At 40.5% G+C, this 17209-nt stretch overlaps 1 pseudogene; it reads left to right on the top strand.

The window, feature by feature from the left end:
- The first annotated feature begins 377 nt into the window (after positions 1-377).
- LOC123251687 lies at positions 378-7224 on the top strand (annotated as a pseudogene).
- Positions 7225-17209: the final 9985 nt, after the last annotated feature.

Consider the following 17209-nt stretch of genomic DNA (forward strand, 5'->3'; position numbering starts at 1 on the left):
TTAGCTTCTAAATACATGCAGCAACCTAAGGAAATGTGTCACTAGATTATTGTTCCCATTTTAGAGGTAGAGAAGTTGAGGCTCAGAGAGGTGAATTAACTCAGATTTCATACTCCCTGGCCAAGTGGCATCCTCCAATCACTCTCCATAGGATTTTCCTGGTATCTCCTCACCTGCTACACAACTATGAGACTCCAGTTGGCAGAGGTTAAATAAGGAGAAGTGGGGCCCTTTGGGGAAGTCTCAGCAGAGGTAGTTCTGAGTTATTAGTGCCCTCTGCTGGATAGAATCAGACTACAGCATTGAAGTTTGTGTCTTCAACATCCCCTCAGAGTTTAGGTGCCAAGAGCAGAGTTTAGGTTATGGTGGGAAGAGGGATGGCCAGAATGCATGCCACATGGTTTGGGAATGGCCAGGAAGTGGAAGAGGCTGGGACATCAAGGTGATGATATTCACTTCCATCTCTTTTGGCTTTTCCACCACGTCCCCAGTAAATTCATCATTGGGAAATCTCAACATCCTGCAAGATCCACTTAACCTTGTTACTCGCATCCCCTCAGTACCCTTTGTCCCTCTAATTGGAAAGTAGAGTCATAATCTCTTCTATTTCATGAGAAGGAAGAGGATCAACAGCTCCTTGCTTCCCAACTGACTTTTTGGACGTCCTCCCCATCCCTACTTTTCAAATTTCTTTTGTGTGTTGTCTTCCCCCCATAGACAGCAATCTTCTTGAGGGCAAGAATGATCATTCTTTTTTATATTGTATTCCCTGTGCTTAGTATGGTGCCTGGCACATAGTAGGCATTTAGTGTTTATTAACTCTAATATTTATTATTGATCGTTCTTCAAAGGTGTTGTAGGATCAGAGATTTAGAAATAGAAGCATTTTAGTTCTAACTAGACAGATTCTCAGAAGCCTTCTGAAACAACACATTCCTTTTTAAGATAAAGGAACAGGGGACAGCTAGGTAGGTATTGAGAGCCAGGCCTAGAGATGGGAGTCCTAGGTTCATATCTGGCCTCAGATACTTCCCAGCTGTGTGACCCTGGGCAAGTCATTTGACCCCCATTGCCTACTCTTATCATGCTTCTGCCTTAGAGCCAATACATTGACTCCAAGGTGGAAGTTAAGGGTTTAAAAAAATAAAGATAAAGGACTAGGCCCAGGGGAAAAAGGTATTTTAAGAGGCCATTTAGTATATTCTTTTCATTTTACAGATAAAAAAAATTGAGGTTAAGAGAAGTGAAGTAGTAAACATCTTGAGGTAGAATTTGAACCTAAATCTTTTGACTCTAGAACCAGTTATCTTTCCACTATACTATGTTCTCTGAACCTTTGAGCTCTTGACACACAGGAGGTTTGATCTAGAACACAAGACCCATTATCTCAACCTAATCAGGTCAGGGAAGTTTGGAGAACACTCTTGGCCAATATCAGACTTATGATTTGAAACTCTTCATTCCACCTTTTCCTTGCTAAAGATCCAAGGGATCCCCAGGCACTCTCGACTACTCATTGGGATGCAGCCTAGGAATTCAATCTAACCAGGGAAATGAAGAAACCTATAACAAACCAGCAATGTTCCAAGGAGACCAACTTCCTCCACACATGTACCAGTGGCAGAGATAAATGACAAATAAAAAAATGAACGTGCTGGATAATTGCCCGGTTTAACTAACAGTAGTTTGGGTAACAAAAATTGCTGTAGTGTCTTTCGAAGCATCTTTTAAACATGCAACAAACACCAAAGAGGCTAAAATACAAACCTAAGAGCAGTCAATGATTAGAAATACCTTGTGAAGCTTGTGGTGCCTCAGTTGTTATTCAAATTAAATCCCTTAGGTTTGTTGAGCCTTCATTGGAGAAGGTAGAGAAAGGACAGCAAACTTCCAGATCAATCTCCCTCTTGGCTTGGAGACTTCTTTACTGGTGAAATGGTAGTTTTGCTCTCTGAAGCATTAGAAATTTCTGTCATCTTCTATCTTGAGGGGCGGTCATCTTTAAGTCAAGGATTAGAGCTGACAAGAGTGTTGGCAGGCTAAAGGCACTTATGGAAACATCACTTTGGGGAAGGATTTCTATGTTTTCATTTTGAGTTATTTGAACCAGTGCTTTTTATCACTAAAAACAGTATCAGTTTTAATGTACCCATTTGCCTCAGCAAGTGGCCTATTTTAAGTGGCAATGGGTTTTCTAGGCTATCAGAGCTCCAGAGTCCTCTAAGCATGAATTCCCCTAAGGTAAAATTTGAATAAGTCACAACAGATGGAGTAAAATCTCTGAGGAGGAAGAGAGTAACTTTTCAGTCCTTTTGCCCTAAGGCCCAGAGCAGAAACACCTATTTTTGTGTCTTGGATAGTCTGTGGAAGCCAATGACTCCTCAGAATTGTTTTTTTTTTAAATGCTCAAATAAAATATGTAGGAGTACAAAGGAAACCAACTATATCAAAATACAGTTATTGAAATAGAGGAAAAAATAAAACAAAACCAAGTCCACAGACCCCTGGTCTAGACCAGATGGACTCCTAGGGCTCCTGAAGGCCCTGTGAGGAACAAAGCTTTGTTGTAAAGACACCAGCATGGGGCTTATTCTAGGAGTGCCTAGCCTGAGAACTTTGTCATCTTGTTCTGGAACGTTTCAGGCAACTGAGGACATGTGCTAGATTGGGAACAAAGAATTTTTTAAACTTGGGACAAACCCATTGGAGCTGGACTGAGACAAATAGCAAGGGGAATTGGGTTGCACAGTGAATGAAATCAGGAAGACTCATCTTTATGCATTTAAATATGCCTCCAGAAACTAGATATGTGACCCTGGGCAAATTTCTTCACCCTGTTTGCTTCAGTTTCCTCATTTGTAAAATGAGCTGGAGAAGGAAATAACCAACCACTCCATTATCTTTGTCAAGAAAACACCAAATGGAATCCTGAAAAGTTCAGGTATGCCTGAAAAATAACTGAAGAGCAGCAAAGGGGCAAGTAGCATCAGCACTGCAAAAGATAGTCTGACAGTGAGTGCAGTCAGGAGTATGGGGTGATCTGGCATTTGCCCTTTGTGGGATTTGTGGGGAAAGGGGTCCTGTGAAAGAGCTGGCACTATGGTGATTCTTCCACTTCATGGAGGTAGCTGGGGGTTCTGCAAACCAAGAGATAACCTATAGAGATGGTGGTCACCGTAGGTAGAAAATATGCCCTCCTGTGGAGAAAATGTTTTTCCCTGGGCACCTAGGATACTTCCCTGGCACCTTGGAATGAAGTCCTGTTTTCCCCATTCTTGATATGGCTCTTGTGTGTGTAGTCCTGTAAAGGACCTACTAAGGCATGGCAATGCCTACAATTGCAATATTTTGTTATATCTCTGGACCTATACTGACTGACTGCCATTGACTTGGATCCTACAACTGATGGTCAGGAAATGTTGGAACAAAGATCAGAGGACCTAAACCTCAAACTAGTTTCAGACTCTGCATCTTTGCTTCCTTCCCTCCTTCCACTCAGTAATCCATTAATCTATTCATTCATTTAATTTGGCTAATATTTACTAAAGACTTACTGTGTCCCTAGGAATGTGTTAAATACTTGGGGGGAATAGAAGAAGTATAAGATATTGTCTATGCTCGCATGAAGCTTACAGTCTCCTGAGGAATTTTAACATGACAGTTTGTCTTCAAGTATTTAAATATCTGGCTACCTGGAGGAAGAGAGAGACAAGACTTGTTCCCTTTGGCCTTAGCTCTGTGGGAGAGAGACAGAGACACAGAGACAGAGAGACAGACAGATAGATAGAGAGACAGATAGACATAGAGGTCAGCTCCATATAAAGAAAACAACTTTTTAACAGAGCTGCCAAAAAAGGGATTGTTCTGCCTTAGGGCATAGAGAATTTTGCTTTATTTACTTAGAAATCTTTATATGAAAGCTGAATAACCAGTTATTGGGAACCCTTATTTCAGGGACAGGTTGGACTAGATAGATTTGTGTAGTTTAAATTTTGCTGTTGACACATACTAACTCTGAAACCATAGCTAGTTTGCTAAACATCTCTAAACTTCATTTTCTTCATCTATAAAGTGGGGATAATAATGCTTGAACCAATATTTAATTCATAAAATTATTAAAATGGGTAAGGCATGCCCAGTTCTTTGAGTACTCTCTAGAAAAAACCATGATGGCAGGTGGAAACGACTTTATAATCACACTTTAATAAGTTTTTAAGAACAGCATAGAAAGAGGCAAGCAGTGAAAAGGGTACAGATGCAAATTAATGGGGACAGCAGATGGGACAGTGAAAGAGGGAAGGAAGTTTGAGAAAGAAGATGGGAGGGGGAGAGGCAGAGAATATTTATAGTTCATATCACCATGGTATGGAGTTGATGGAGATGGATGAGTGCTGGAGGGAGGAAGGAAAGGAGTTTGAGGTCTCATTTTTATAGGGTTTTGTGGGGGATAATCTAATTCTTATCTGTGCCACTTTAGGCTTAGTTCATTAACATATCCAAATCACTTCAAAGTAGTCAGTAAAACACTAAAGTTAACACACCCACCTCAACTCAGAGTTCTCAGCACCATTTGGTATTCAGCTGGTCTTCTAGAACTTGTCTGAGATTTATATATCTTAGGACCAAAAGGCCCTGACAGCAGCACCTAGATCACTTTCTCTGATTCAGCACTTATTACCAAAATGTAATTTGGGGTTAATATATGATACAATATATAAATTATGCCCCTTTGATCTTTGGGAAGGTTTGTAAGTGACTTCTAGACTTCCCCTGGCAATCTTCCTTCCTTCTATTGCCTCTTTATGACAGCTACTTACAAATTTACTTATGATACTCACTAGAAGGGGGTATTAAGGGGGACCAGAATAAGACACAATTTTCATAAATGGGGTTGGATAAAGAGTTTAGTCAATGAATAGTCAACTGAACATTTTTGAACAGGAGGAGAGTAATGTGTTTATCAAGATCAGAGACATTCTCTCCTGTCTCTACAAAGCAAACTTTAATCCTTCTCTATTACATAGGTCAGAATGTCTCCTTGGACTGAACTGTGACAGGATTGATAGCATCGTGAAGGGTGTTACACCACTGTTCAGTAGAGAATGAAAATAGCTGAAGCCAAATGTCACCATCTCTTTTATAAGAAGAGAGCTTTGGGGCAGCTGGGTAGCTCAGTGGAGTGAGAGTCAGGCCTAGAGACTGGAGGTCCTGGGTTCAAACCCGGCCTCAGACACTTCCCAGCTGTGTGACCCTGGGCAAGTCACTTGACCCCCATTGCCCACCCTTACCAATCTTCCACCTATGAGACAATACACCAAAGTACAAGGGTTTAAAAAAAATTTAAAAAAAAAAAAAAAGAGAGCTTTGTAGCTACCTGTTCTTCATAGGAAATAATGTTCCTCCTCTCCTTTACATACCTCCCTAGATGCTTTTGCAGAATGTATAGAAGTGGAATATGGATCCTGGAGCCTGAAGCTGTTTAATAATGGCCTACTAAATGCAATCTTTATTATAGTTATAGTAATAGTATTACAGATTAGGTACAGATTTTGAAAAAAAATTCTTTCATGAAAGATCATTAAATCCACAGGCACACAGGTTATCTTCATGAAAATAGTTTGAAAAAAAAAATCTAAGCTGACTTTCTCTTGGGCTGGAATGATATGAAAAACTTAGAAATCTCCTTTTCTGTTGTCTCCTTGAAATTACCCATTTCTCCAGTAAGGAGATTTGCTACAATGATATGACTGAGAACAAGACCCATGAGAGGATCAGGGAGATAATTTTAGAGCTGGTAGTACCCTCAGGAATCATCTAGTCTAATCTCCTCATTTTGCAGATGAGGAAACTGAGGCCCAGAGAGGTTAAAATGACTCGTCCAAGGTCACATGGGCTATCTCTGTTCAAATTTTTTTGGGTGATTTTCTTTTTTATTCATTTTTTTACTTTTATTTCTAATCATTTCTAGAACTGTAAGGAGAAGAACCCTAGAACATAAATGAAAGTGCTTAGTTTGAGTGTTCTTTCTCTGCAGAAGATAAATGGAATGCTCTTAGAAGGTTGTAACCTTTTTAGCATTTCTCCCTCCCACCATCCCTAAAAATCTCTCTCTCTCTCTGTCTCTCTCTCTTTCTCTTCTTCCACCCATCTCCATCTATCCTGTCTGTCCGTCTATCTATCTATCTATCTATCTATCTATCTATCTATCTATCTATCTAATTTATCGATCTGTCTGTCTCTATCTACACACACACACACACACACACACACACACACACACACACACACACACACACACCTCTTCCTAAAGAGGATGTTCATAAAGCACTGGATAGTGGACCTAACCCAAACTCAAGAAGGACCTGCTGGGAATGTGACCACGGATCCTAGGTTTAGATTCTGAGGATGGCAAGAAGAAGCTTGGAGAAAAAAAACAACCAGGAGAGTTGACCATCTACCATCCAAGTCAGTGCTGGCTGTTGGAATGTGCTCAGGTCTGCCTTTGGTACCTTTATGGAGACTCCCAGGCTCAGGAGTAGCTGAGAATTAGAAGACAACAGGAAATCCCTGGTTTTATCATCAAAACAGACTGAACTTGGGACAGACTGGAAGATGGAAAGGGGGCAGTCTCACCTTCAAAAGTTTCTCCCTCTCTTCTGAGGCAGCTGGGTGTTCTCAGTGAGAACTAAGCTGCTTATTGCAGTCAAATCGACTGACATGGTAGTTGCTGGAGACTTTAATCTAACTCTGATGAGGATAATGTCCAGGCTCTGCATATAGCCCATGTCTTCAAGAACAAAAAATTTAACATGATGACCATTGGTAATGGCACCACCCTGCTGAAGCTGGCTACAACTGCTCAAGTCCTGGAGACATGTCCCCTGTTTTCTGTAGGCACCACCTATGACACTACTGGCTGGAGAAAGACCAAGTATAAGCCCTCAGTTGCAAACAAGCTCTGGCAAGCATCTCTACTCCTGATGTCCAACAATGAGTGCAAGTAATTCGGAGGAAGCAAGATCAAGGACACCATGATCTGGGCTGGAGCTAGTGGTGTCTCTTCCTGCATGGTTGACTCTCATGGATCCCTAGTCTGCCTGAAAAATGGTGCCTGGACCTTGGTTGATATTATCTCCTAGAGAAGTAGTACCTGTTCCACTGTTTATGTTTTTGTAGGTCACAGAGTTCCTCCTCTGGATCACAGAAACCCTGGCCAACAATTGAGCTGCTCAGAGTAGAACAAAACATCTTATTCTAACGATTTCCTTTCCCCACCTTCAGTTAATGTCTCTGTGCAGGGGGAAAAAAAGCATGATAAAAGATTGGGTCTAGAGTCAGGAAATTCTGAGTCCAAATGTGATTCCAGATACTACCTAGTTGTATGATCTGGGGAAGTTCACCTCTGAATGACTTAGTTTCCTCATCTTGTGTCTGGTGAAAAAGGGAGGATGATGGAGGATGAGGATGGATGGGAGGAAGGAAAAAGGAAGGTAGGGAATAGGAAGGAAAGGAAGGTAGGTAAGGTAGTTAGGTGGGAAATTGACCCGAGCCCTTCAGAGGGTAGGCTAGGATCTTAAGGTAGAAAAAAGTCAGGCTAGTCTCTGGGGGTACTTAATTGAGTTTTATTTAGGTAGTAAAGAAAGGTTAGGGAAAGCTAGGGAAATTAGGCTCTCCAGAAGGGCTCCTCCTTCCTAGAGGGGAGGAGGGGAGAGAAGCACTCTAGGGGGAAAAGGAGCCAAAACTCTCCCTCTGTCTTCTTCTTATACTTTCCTTAGATACCTCCCACAAAGGAAGTGAGATATGTCTGAGGAAGGTATGGCAGAGAGTCCTGGGAGATGTAGTCTCCCAGGACTTAGAGCCATTTTAAAATGCACATGTGATACCAACCAAGGTCTGGGCACCATTTTTCAGGCAGACCAGGGATCCACCGGAGTCCCCCATGCAAGAAGAAACACTAGTGGCTCCACCACAGATCATGGTGTTCTTGATCTTGCTTCCCTAGTGAACTGAGAGCCAGACTTGAAGGTGGGAGAACCTAGTTTCAAACCTGGCCTCAGATACTTCCTAGCTGTGTGATCCTGAGGAAGTCATTTAACCCCCATTGCCTAGCCCTTGCCACTCTTCTGCCTTGGAGCTAATACTTAGTATTAATTCTAAGACAGAAGGTAAGGGCTGTTAAAAAATAAAAAAGGAAAGAAACCTACATCAAGCCTGAGAAGACTCTGGCTCCTCCTGAACTCAGCATTTATATTTTGCTTAGCCCCCTGGACCACTTAAATTTTGGTTGAGGGTTTCTTTGCCTTGTATGGAAAAGCTAGCCTAGTTCTGCATAGAAAAGATGCTGTTCCTACTAGAGAATGGCTGCCTAGTATTTAATACTTCTTGTGTTCAGGCCATCAGGGTCCAGACCATAGCATCCCTAGGCAGGTATTCTCCCCTTACTGCATTGGTTTTGCTCCAGATTCAGTCCTAATACAAGGTTCCCTGAAGACCTCCAAGACTGGAATGAGGGTGGGTGAGATTTTGGTTTGACATGACACTGAAACTAAACCCAGGGTCTCCGTGGTAGAGCTCAGGCCTCCTGGCAGGCCATTCTGTTGCTGTTGGATTTCCTTAATGTCAGCTATCTTACCTTGGGGTGGGCCCCCTAGGAAACGTGGCAGCTTCTTCTACAAGTCCATCATAGTACAATAAACATCACAAAACCACAGAGAGCACCATGGCCGCACATGCTGAGTCCTCGCATTACTCAGCCAGGGCTTAAGAAATGGCTCCAATGTTTGATCCAAATTTCTCAGGCTTCAGGTGCTCTGGGCAGAGTGTACTGTCAGCTGCTCCTCCAAAACAGGGCATCTGCAGGGGCCTTTGAGGTGTAACCCCGAGACGTAGTTGAAGGAACACTGGATTTGGAATCAGAAGGTCTTGTTTTCATTCTGACAATACCACTTCCCAGTTATGTGACCCAGAACAAGTCGCCTCCCTGGACTTCATTTGTAAAATGAGGGCGGTGGATGAGTCATAAGGCCCTTGGCATCGCTGGCTCCTATGATCCTAAAGAGTTATTTATCTCCCCCATTTGCCAGCACCAGCCTCACGCTCGGGCAGCTAAAAAAAACTGCAGCCAATGGAGGACGCCATGTTTTGTGGACTTCTTGTATAAGAAAGGGATGCTCTGAACTAAGGAAGCAATTCCATTCCTGAGTGAGGGGCCTAATGGGAATCATTTTCACCCTTACCTTCTTAGAATTGATACTGGGTATTGATTCTAAACCATTTCAGTATCTTTTCAAAAAAAAACCAACCCCAAAACCCAAATGGGGTCACAAAGAGATGGACAAGACTGAAAATCAGCTAAACTACGAATAAAAACATACACACACACACACACACACACACACACACACACACACACACACACATATATATACATACTTACACTTAAACTAAAAACATATACACATGCACATATGTATATCTGTTGGCATATGTGTTATGCATTTTTTGAAATGCCCTGTAACTCAAAATGGTACCCCAGACATGGATTGGATTCCCCCAAATCGATCAAAACCACTGGAGGCTGAAGGGCACATCTATAGACACGCACAGACACACACAGACACACACAGAGACAAATATAGTTTCCATCATGGCCTTAGCCACTAAACTACTGTGTTTGAAAACGTGTAGGCAGCCATCGCCATTGTTTGCAATAGCTATTTTGGACTGCCTAAAGCGGTGTGGCATTCTGTGGAGGCAAAGAATGCAACTTCCAGAGCCGTGTGTGGAATCCAAGTGCCCTTCTGGCTTCAGAAGCTCCAAGCCCTGGGGAGAGAAAAGCATAACAACAGCAAAAAGCGTTTGTTTAATTTTTCTTCTGTAGTTGGTCAGTGGTAGGTGGATTATGTGATGGCCAATTTGGCAAACATATGATTAGTGTAACAATTCCTTATAAGTACAAAACAATGTCAAATTACAATCTACGAGGAAGATTATGACTAGGATGAGGGGGAATTCAGACCCGCTTTCCTACCTAAGTGTTTCTCAAGCAAATTAGATCCTTACTGTAGGAACAGAGATCTTTCATGAATTGTCTATAATGATGAAAGACTTTTTTTTTTTATATTTTAAGAAACAAAGAGAAGAGTCATTTAAAGATCACAGTCAGTAACAGTCTAGAGGGTAACACAAACATAGTTCAATTTTTTAAAAGAGTGATCTCTGGATATTTGAGCCACTGTGTATATTTCTAAGGCCTTTGGGTTTTTATCAGTTTCTGTCAGGTTTAGGGCACTCACAAATCTTTTCTCCATCATTATCTTTTTTTTTTCAGATGCTCTTAATGCAGATTCTTCTCTTAGTGCTGTTCTTCTGAGGTCTGGTCAAAACTGCAAGCCCTGCTCCAGAAATCCTTACAGGAACCCATTGAGATGTTGACAAGCAGAATCCCAGCTTACTTTGCTGCAATTCAAAATGCCCAAAGTTTTTTTAGAAAGTAAGAAGTGGGGACAGTTGGGTAGCTCAATGGATTGAGAGTCAGGCCTAGAGACGGGAGGTCCTAGGTTCAGACACTTCCCAGCTGTGTGTCCCTGGGCAAGTCACTTGATCCCCATTGCCCACCCTTACCACTCTTCCACCAAGGAGCCAATACACAGAAGTTAAGGGTTAAAAAAAAATAAGAAGTGACTTCAGAACTTCTAAATGTTGTTGTTGCTTTTGTCCAGCAAACAGAAATCTTTCTAAACTGGCTTGAAGAAAGTGAAAAACTTCAGCTTGGAAAGGGCTAGGTGAAAAAGAGCTTTAGTACTAACTTTGGACCATGTTAAAGTCAAGGAAGAGGGGTATCTAGGTAGTATGGTGGAAAGAGAATCAGGAGTCAGGAGGAAAGTCTTGGGTTCAAATCTGGCTTCAGACACTTCCTAGCTGTGTGAAGCTGGGCAGAGGTCACTTACCCAGCAATTACCTAGCTTCCCCCCCCCCCCTTTTTTAAACTGTGGTTAGCTTTCCCCCTTTTACTTTATTATAGTTGTGTATCTTGTTTTTCAGGGTTTTTTAGTTTATTTTTTTACCAATTACATGTAACAACAAATTTTCACACAAGTTTTCCTAAGTTATATGATCAAACTTATCTCCCTCCCTTCCTTCCCTTCCCTTCTCCTCGTGGTGGCAGGCAGTTGGATCTGGGTCATACATATATTATCATGAAATGAAATATTTCTGTATTGTTCATTTTTGTGAGTAATCTTTTAAAACCCAAACTCCAAAACATAAACCCAAATAAACAATTAAAAATTATATGCTTTGATCTGCATTCCAAATCCAATAGTTCTTTCTCTTAAGGTGGATAGCTTTCTTTGTCATTAAGTCCCTCAGAATTGTTCTAGATCATTGCATTGTCAATAATAGCCATTTCTATCCAACTGATCATTCCACAATATTGCTGTTATTGTGTATGGTGTTTTTCTGGTTCTGCATATTTCACTCTGCATCAATTCACTTTCCAAAATCATCCTGTTCATTTCTTATAGCACAATAGTATTCCATCACCGACATGTGCCACAGTTTGTTCAGCCATTCCCCAACTGATAGACATCCCTTTAATTTCCAATTCTTTGCCACCACAAAAAGAGCAGCTATGAATATTTTTGTACAAGTAGGTCCTTTTTTCTTTTTTGATCTCTCAGGAATACAGACCTAGTAGTAATATTACTGGAATTAAGGGTATGTATTATTTTATAGCCCTTTGAGCATAATTCCAAATTGCTCTCCAGAATGGTTGGATCAGTTCACAACCCTACCAGCAATGCATTAGTGTCCCACCAGTTGTCTAGCTCTTGCTACTCTTCTGCCTTTGAATGGACACTAAGTAAGATTCTAAGTCAAAAGGTAAGAGTTAAAAAAGAGATTCTCATGAGGATATTTTTAATATATATATTTTTAGTATATATAATATCTTTAATATATATCCATATATATCCCCTCATTCAGGAATTCATATTAAGACAGAAAGATAAGGGTTTAAAAAAATAGTCAAGGTTAAGACTGTCCTACACTCCTGTGGAGCCTGTTGGAAATACAACACAACAAAACAAACCCTTATTAATCAAGATACTCTGCATGAGGCTGTGGGGGAAACAAAGTTTAGACAGGAAGCGCTGCCTGCCTTTTCAGAGCTTATAGTCTAGAACTTGGATATAACACATAGGCAGATAATTAGAATACAAAATGGCACACATTGAAGGCATGAGAGCTTAACTTTTTTAACATAGAAGACTGTTCTGTTGGTAGAAGGCAGAGTTATTGGGAAGTGATGGCAATATTTTTAAAACAAAAAAATTTAGGTTTTTTTTAAATAGATGAGATGAGCATGCAAAGTATATTTGAGGTCTAAGAGGGAAAAGTTGTTACTATTTGGGAGTATCAGGGAAGACTTCCCAGAGGAGCATTTTAAGATCATAGATTTAGAGTTGGTTGAGATTTTAGAGGTCATTTGGTCCGAACCCCTCATTTTATAGATGAGGAACTAAGATTCAGAGGGGTTGAGAGATGTCCAATAGCATACTAATTCTTAAAAAATAAGGATAGGATTTAAATCCAGATCCTTTTTCAATAATCTTTTTACTATATCAAATTACTTTTGAAAGTTTAATGGTAATTTCCTGCCCCCTCCCCAGTGACCCAAGGCTGGGTATGTTTCATTTTGGTCCACCTTCATGGTTTCTTGGTACCCTTTAGAAGTTGGAAATGTTGTCTATTTGCCATTAACTCAAATACTTATTGATGGCGTTCCCCAAGTTCCAGGGGTTCCCTGCACCCCAATCCCATTTAACCACTTACAATTCAGACCACCTTATGTAAAGACATATTTATTTCAAAGACATAGCAAGAATAAATATATAAACATCTTCTCCCACCAAGTCTCAGAACCAAATTGTGCCCCCCCATATTGCCTCAGGCTCTGAAAAGGACAATTAGATTCACAACTTAATTCAGTTCCTATATAGTATAGTTGCACCAAGTTCAAGTCCAAAGCCTCCATCCCCGCTCCCCTGGAACCCTGGTTTCTCAGGATTTCCCTGCTGGCCTAGGAGCAACACCTATCCTGGAATCTTGCCATCAAAGTCACCATGGCTTGACCTCTTAGATCTGGGGACTCCATGACCTGAAAAGAACAAAAGAAACAGGCCAAAACCTCAAAACATTTCACAGGGCTACAGGTTCAAAAAAAAGTCGTTAGAGAAAAGTGGCTTCCCCTTACTCAGCTTATTTCATTTTGCTTATGCTGTGATGAGATTTTTATCCTCTAGATTTTGCCTGAAAAAAAGAGAGGGGCTGCCTCTGATAATGTTTAAAGACACAGCTTGTTCTTGCTGTGCAGCCAGTGAAAAGAAGTTATTCCCACCTAGGTAGAGGAATGAAGAAGATCTCATCCAGAAGCAAGTCGATGCCTCTTCCTATATGAGTGCTTAGATTTTCAGTGATCTGGGAACAAACAAAACACATTTATGACAGGATAGCTGGAAATTCAACAGGTTGGGGACTCTGGGTTGAGCCAGCATACTAAGAAGATGGAACTTCTCTCTTCTATCTTTTATCTTAAAGCATGAAAAAAAAATTAAAAAAAAAGACATTGTCCATTTGAATCCAAAGTACAAGGTCCCTCTCCCCTTCCCCAAACTCCATTAGTTTTGAGCTGACCTTCATTGGAACTATTCCAAAGTCTCCTATCCCTATAACCTATGATTCAAATCATTCCTGGCCTTCTGTTTGGTGGAGAAATTCTCAGTTTCTCAGATTTAGAATCATTAGTAAAGATGGAAGGAGCCTAAGAGAACCTCTAGCCAGTCTTCCACAGTTGAAGATGAAGAAATGAGCTCAAAGAAAAATTAAAGGATGTGACTAACAGTCACATAAGTTATGATTAGTCCCAGTATTCAATTTTTAGATTTGGTGTTTGCCTCTCTCCATCTTCTTTAACTAAATTCTCCCCTGCTCTATTAATATTCTGAACTCAAAGCCTTCAAAACCATACATCTGAATGTAGCTCTCCAAATACTTCTCTACTCTAATCTCTGGTGGAATTGCATGTGAAGTCAAACAGGAGTGTATGTATATAAGCTGTCTCCAAAGTAAAGAATCCCCAGCAAGGGATGCTGGGAAGAAGCACTTTGTGAAGATATGTTCATCATTCTCAAATTGTAAACAGACTGGTGCTGCCATTTCCATTGCAACTGATGCTGTAGCCAGCTTGAGCCCAAGATCTAGGCAACTGGCTGGGGAGATGAAGTTCATGATGCTTGGAGTGGTGACACAGCTTCTAAACATCACTATTCAGGAAGGCAGAGCAGCAAGTTGTCAGGCAGAGTTAGGATTTTTTTGTGTTTCAGGTTATTTGTGTGTTCCTTTTGTCTTGGTGACTCCAGTTTATATCATTCATTTGCTGTTATTGTATCTCTGGAGAAGATTTTTGAGAGTCCCTCGGGCAGCAAAGAAATCAAATCAGCCAATACTTAAATTCATTCAGACTATTCCCTGGAAGATTAAATACTGAAGCTGAAGCTTAAATATTTTGGCCACATCATGAGAAGTCAGGACTCACTGGAAGACTCTGGTGTTGGGAAAGACATAAGGCAAAAGTTGAAGGGGACAGTAGACATTGAGATCGATAGATGGGTCAGGGAAATGATGAACCTGAACTTGGACAGTTCAAGAGATAGTGGAGGATACAAGGGCTTGGTGTGCTAAGATCCATGGGTCACAAAGCGTCAGACATAGCTGAACAACAGCACCATTATAGAGCAACTCTTAGCCAAAGGAGCTTCTAATTTATGTTTCTAAATGTACCATATACTAGTCATTTCCTTCTCTTTCAAAGCAACTGTTGATCAAAATAAAGGATAAATCTTCTTTTCCCATAATACCTAAACCAAGCAAAGTAAAGATAGCATGCAGAGAAGGGTACTCTTGATATCCACCAATCTCAAATAATGTTTTTAAAAATTCCTAGCTGAGATAAAACTAGGCTTTTCTGCTCAGATATGGTCCCTGGTGCTTGCTGGTACAAAAGAAGAGAGTTGTTTTTTGTTTTTGTTTTTTGGTTATTTGTTTTTTTTTAATGGTGAAATTCAATTAAGCTCAATTTCACAAGCCTTTGTTTAGTGCCTTCTTTGGGTAAATTGGGGAAGTGTTCACTATGTCAGAGTAGAAAGATGGCTGGGTAAAGAAACAGGAGAATAGCATTCTAGCTCCAGCTCTGCCACTGAACAGCTGTATGATCTTGGGCAAGTTAATTTTACTCTATGGTCCTCAGTTTCTTCTTCTGTAAAATGAGACTTATACTAGATGAACTTGAAAGTCTATTCCAAAAGACTTGTACAAAAATATTTATAACTGCACTCTTTGTGGTGGCAAAAAACTGGAAAATGAGGGGATGCCCTTCTATTGGGGAATGGCTGAACAAATTGTGGTATCTGTTGGTGATGGAATACTATTGTGCTAAAAGGAATAATGAACTGGAGGAATTCCATGTGAACTGGAAAGACTTCCAGGAAGTGATGCAGAGTGAAAGGAGCAGAACCAGGAGAACCTTATACACAGAGACTGACACACTGTGGCACAATCGAATGTAATGTACTTCTGTACTAGCAGCAATGCAATATCCAGGACAATTCTGAGGGACTTATGAGAAAGAACGCTATCTACAACCAGAGAAAGAACTGTGGGAGTAGAAACACAGAAGAAAAACAACTATTTGATCACATGGTTCCATGGGGATATGATTGGGGATGTAGACTCTAAACGATCAGCCCAGTGCAGATATCAATCATATGGAGAGTCATTGGGAGACAGAAACAACAAGGTTTGGCAACCGACGGGATAGATAGGATGAGGGAGATTGAAGGATCTACAATGACTCTAAGGTTCTGAAACTAATTGACTACAAAGTCAGACAGCAGAAAAAGGGATGTTCAGGAGAGGGAAGGTTGAAGAGATGGGAAAGATAATGAGTTCTGTTTGGAACATGTTGGGATTGAGATAGCTATGGAATATTCACTTTGAATCTGATTTAAAGATAATACAAAAGTATTCCTTACCCTTATCTTCCATTTTATCATGTGGGGAGAATTGTATGAACTGATTCAAAGTGACCTAAACAGAACCAGCAAAATAATTTACACTGTCACATAAACTTTGTAAAAATAAACAATTTTTAAAGTCTTTTTTTTCAACCTTTGCCTTTCATTTTAGAATCAATACTGTATACTGGTTCTAAGGCAGAAAAACAGTAAAGGCTAGTCAATGGGGGTGAAATGACTTTCCCAGGGTCATACAGGTAGGAAGTACCTAAGGCCATATTTAAACCCAGGACTTCCCATCTCTGGGCATGACTCTCAATCCACTAAGCTATCCAGCTGACCTCTTGAATCTCCATTTAAAATGAGATATAGGGCAGCTGGGTAGCTCAGTGGATTGAGAGCCAGGCCTAGAGACAGGAGGTCCTAGGTTCAAATCCGGCCTCAGACACTTCCCAGCTGTGTGACCCTGGGCAAGTCACTTGACCCCCATTGCCTACCCTTACCAATCTTCCACCTATAAGTCAATACACAGAAGTTAAGGGTTTAAAATTAAAAAATAAATAAAAATAAATAAAATGAGATATAACTTTTCATTGCTGTATTTTAATCTGTTTGCCATCCCATCAAGTCTTAGTGGTACCTATGAGATTTTGTTTTCATCCTGGTTTGAGAGGCAGCAATGTGAGCAGAGGACACTGTGCCGGGCTTGGAATCAGGACGACCTGAATTTGAATCTTGTCTCAGACATTTTACTGTGTGACGCTGGCTGTTCAAAGTTGCTTAAATGCTCTTAGCCTCAGTTTCCTCAAATATAAAATGAGTATAAGAGAAGTACAAATATCCTTTCCATATCATGACTTTCCCCATTGTGCTTTTGATATATCATGGGTTGGCATAAGAAATTAAAGGGGAATTTTTGGAGAATTTTGGAGAAGCTGCAGATGGAATGCAAAGGCCAGCAGATGACACAGAAAAAGTTTAGAAACTCCGGTGTATAAAATACATGTATAGTACTATATTGACATACTGACCAAAAACTTAACCCAAATTTTATAATAAAATGCTGTAAACACCCAATAAAAGACAAAGAAAAAAATTCAGACTTCTTCTCTGGTCCAAATGGAGGGTCAAAAAAT

Source organism: Gracilinanus agilis, chromosome 1 (genome assembly GCF_016433145.1).
Source record: "Gracilinanus agilis isolate LMUSP501 chromosome 1, AgileGrace, whole genome shotgun sequence".
Classification (NCBI taxonomy): Eukaryota; Metazoa; Chordata; class Mammalia; order Didelphimorphia; family Didelphidae; genus Gracilinanus; species Gracilinanus agilis.